Source organism: Cetorhinus maximus, chromosome 21 (genome assembly GCF_964194155.1).
Source record: "Cetorhinus maximus chromosome 21, sCetMax3.hap1.1, whole genome shotgun sequence".
NCBI classification, from domain to species: Eukaryota; Metazoa; Chordata; class Chondrichthyes; order Lamniformes; family Cetorhinidae; genus Cetorhinus; species Cetorhinus maximus.
Window position 1 is genome coordinate 29,677,471 of NC_135899.1, and position 4,049 is coordinate 29,681,519.

Genomic DNA, 4,049 nt, shown 5'->3' on the forward strand with positions numbered 1-4,049 from the left:
CACTGAGGGGGAAGCCAGGCAGGTAAAGAGTGGGCGCTGTGTTGTTTTCCTTCTGGGTCTTGTATGACCTTGTCACTGGGTTTCGAGTCCTTTCATTGCTCCAGACTAAGTCTAGGCATGCCCCTGCTACCCTTGGAATTCCCACACACTGCCGATTTACTGCAATGCATCTTGTAGATAGTACACACTTAGCGACGGTGGTGGAAGGAATGAAAGTTTACGTATTTCCTGGAGTGCTGATCAAATACGTTACTTTGTCCTTGGTTTGTCCTTCCGACTCGTGTCTTGTAGATGATGGACCGGCACTGGGGATTCAGGAAGTGAGTAATCACATGTTGTTTTGTCCTTGCCATTCAATCTCTAATTCGTTAACTAAATGGAGTTTTGAAAGGAATTGCATTTTCCCCTTTTTTGGCGCAACCTTGTAGTCAGTAGAGAATGGGCAAAAAATGTACTTTTCAACCAGCAGTCATCAGCTTCAGAGCTGGAAATAGGGATACATGACAGCATATCAAAGTATTCTGTGTTGGATTCATAGTCCAGTTCTTTTGGGGGAGATTCCGCAGGAGCAACCTTCGAAGAAATTTATATATTGCTCGGTTAAGAGCGTCTACTTCTTGCCTGCAGCAAAGCAGCGAATGAGTCATTCACGTGCGTTGCCATGGCCCTATATTGATCAGTAATTGAAGGAAGAACAGCGGCAACCTATAATCGAAACCGATTCACGCCAGTGGTTGATTTGTTCTCCGACTTCTGCTAAAATACGACAATTAATTAATCATTTCTCTGTAGAAGTATTTTTGATATCAAAGCACATTTAATCCATCCAAATCTAACACCATTGCATATCTGTGTGTGATGCCTCTTCTCCTTGATTTTATTCTCTATTCCTCAATCACTGATCTACTTGACTTCACTCCTTCTATTTAATTATGACTTTGCTGCGGCATTGATTTATGTGACATTCACTTTGACACTTGCATCGATGAGATTATTTTGCTAGCATCGTTCACAACAATTCAATCTTCAATTCGTTGACTAAATGGAGTTTTGAAAGGAATTGCATTTTCCCCTTTTTTGGCGCAATCTTGTAGAGAATAGGCAAAATATGTACTTTTCAACCAGCAGTCATCAGCTTCAGAGATGGAAATAGCGATACATGACAGCACATCAAAGCATGTGTATACTATCTACAAGATGCACTGCAGCAAATTGGCAGTGTGTGGGAATTCCAAGGATCAGCAGGGGCATGCCTAGACTTAGTCTGGAGCAATGAAAGGGCTCGAAACCCAGTGACAAGGTCATACAAGACCCAGAAGGAAAACAACACAGCGCCTACTCTGAACCTGCCTGGCTTCTCCCGCAGTGCCCCTCAATGGTACATCGGTGCTTTGAATGCAATGGCTACATGTAGATCTGTGTGACTCCACACAGCCAAACACTGACCAAACAGGTTAGCAATCGGAAAAGTCCGACCTGATTACTCGCGAAATTTTCTTGCGAATCTCGTCATACAGTCAGTGTCGGAAGTAAAACGGAAAATTGTTGGGGAAATAAAACGCAGCAGCCTGGCAGCATCTGAGGAAGGAGAAACAGGGTTAACTTTGCCAGCCCAAGTTTTCCTAGCACTTTTCCGCTTTTATTTCAGTCTTCTACTTTGTTCTACCTGTTCTGACCCTCTCAGCACCCCCAAGCCGCAACGTCACACACATTTCAACAGCATGAAAACCATTGCATTTCTACCTCTCTTCAGCTCTTAAGAGTCATACGGACTCAAACGTCAACTCAATTTCTCTCTTCACAGATGATGCCAGAGCTGCTGAGCATTCTAGGCATTTTCAGTTTTTACTTCACACTTGCAGCATCCACAGTATTTTACCTAAACGTTACCCTTGTTTCCGTCTACACAGAAGCTGTTTCATCTGCTCAGTACTTATTTTGGTATTGGAGACGTTGACTCTGGGCAGTTCCGTCCCAATCCACAGAAAATGTTTATATTCATTTACTTTGTATTTATGCTCCAAATTGCTCTTCGCACTTTTCCACAGCCACTGCTAAACCTGGTGATACAATAAACATGTTTATCCCTGTTAAGAGAGCCCCTCACGGTGAGGCTTGAACTTAAACATTTAGTCTTGCCATTTATGTAGCAGCCGTCAACCGATTGCGCCACTAGAATTGGCCACTGTGCTCATTTCTGTACAAATTTCAGGTTGTAATCATGGCGACAGGGGCATTCATTCAGTGCGGAAGAACTGTAATAAGATGCAGTGCACAACAATCCTTACTTTGATCTGTGAATGGGTTGGCGAAGCAACCGATGTTAAACTGGATGTCCAAACGTTGCGAAAAAAGCATATATTTTCAATGCTGTGCACTTTTCAAAAATACTGGCTGCAACATAGGAACGAATGAAAAGAAATCACCTTCCAAAATAAAAGTGTTTCTATTTAATTAATTGCTTACCATGTTAGCATTACAGTAAGGCTGGAACGAAAGGGTTACCGGGGTATTAATGGCGGTTGCAAAAAACTTTAATTTAATTTAAATATTATTCCGTGATTAATAAAATAACCTGCTTTGCAAAGTTAATTCCGAAAATCAGTAAGCACAAAACACCAATGGGAAGCAGACTTACACAAACACCAGAAAATTCAAGGATTCTGATATCCATTTACCAAAATGAAGTTAAGGCAGAACGAGGGGAGAGCTCTGGATTGGTAAATCTGTTCAAATCTGTTAGCTTTTTTGTCAACACCAGCAGTCTTCAATCTGAGAGCTCGCTGGTATGAAGGGTGTTTTTCTTTTGGTTCAGATCAGGGACAAGTCGTACGCTGATTCCTAGCAAATTAATGTTTTGTGCTGTGGCTGCAGCAAACTCGGTTCTCAGGGACTGTCACAAACCTGAAGCATTAATTCCGTTTCACTTTCGAAAACTGCTGCTGGGCCTCCTGTGCACCTGAAAAATGTTCTGCTTTAATTTCTGATTTCCAGCCTGTACAGTATTTTGTTTTTGTGTGTATGAAGCTGGAGAATATCTGACCATTTTCTTTAGGAAAATGCTGTCTGATTCGGACCCAAAGACTTTGAGCAGCTGTATTAATAAGTTAACGGTATATCAAATGCAAGTTGCCAAGCGCCACGAAAGCAAGTGTCTGGAGAAAGGTTTTCATTCACTCCATTCAATGCAATGACTGGAATTTGGCGGGCAATGAACAGGAAAGATCGGAAGCTTGGAATTTCAAATTGCCCTTCAGTGATAGCCTGGCTGAGCGACCGAGAGTGCTGCTTTCAAGCTGCTCGGCGGTGAGGGTGTGCTACTTATTTGCAGCAAGACAGTAATGAAACCGCCAGCGGGTGATGCCGTGATCGTATAGTGGTTAGTACTCTGCGTTGTGGCCGCAGCAACCTCGGTTCGAATCCGAGTCACGGCAGTGGTGGCTTTCATTTTCCTATTTCAGCAGAAAGAACACAGCTGAAGATCCGTTTGTGTAAAGAAGCATTTTTGATGCCAAAACACATTTCAGCCTTTCAAATCTAACACCACCACATGCCTATGGTTATTGCGCCAGAATTCAAAACCCCACACTTCCCAGATTTTCTCCCTCCCGCAAACAGTGATCTCCTTGAAATCCCTCCTGCCATTTCATTGTCATTGTAATGCGGCATTGTGTCATCTAACACTTCCTTTTACACTTAAAGCGTTGATTTTGTTTCCTACCATCGTTGTTCCTGCCGTCACATTGCCCATTCGCACCAATGGTGCAGCGTTGCTTTGAAAGCCAAGCTCTCAGTAAGCAGGATGGTAACTGGAAAATACGCGGACGAATGTTCGCAAAATGTTCTTGCAAATCTCTTCATACTGTCAATGATTGAAGTAAACGAAGGCAGCATTGGAAAAAAAAAAAGGAACACTTCTGGCAGCAGATCTGAAGTCAGAACCAGAGTTAACGTTCACAGTCGAAGTCTTCCAAGCACGTTCTGGTTTTTTTTGGGATTCCCAGAATCCGGAGTAATTTCCTTCTTTAAAATGCTAAATGAGTTTGACG

At 42.7% G+C, this 4,049-nt stretch overlaps 1 non-coding gene across 1 annotated transcript; it reads left to right on the forward strand.

Annotated features, from left to right (window-relative positions):
* Window positions 1-3,362: 3,362 nt before the first annotated feature.
* Window positions 3,363-3,434, forward strand: trnah-gug (transfer RNA histidin (anticodon GUG)). The gene has a single exon. It is a non-coding gene; the product is annotated as a tRNA-His (tRNA).
* The last annotated feature ends 615 nt before the right edge of the window (window positions 3,435-4,049 follow it).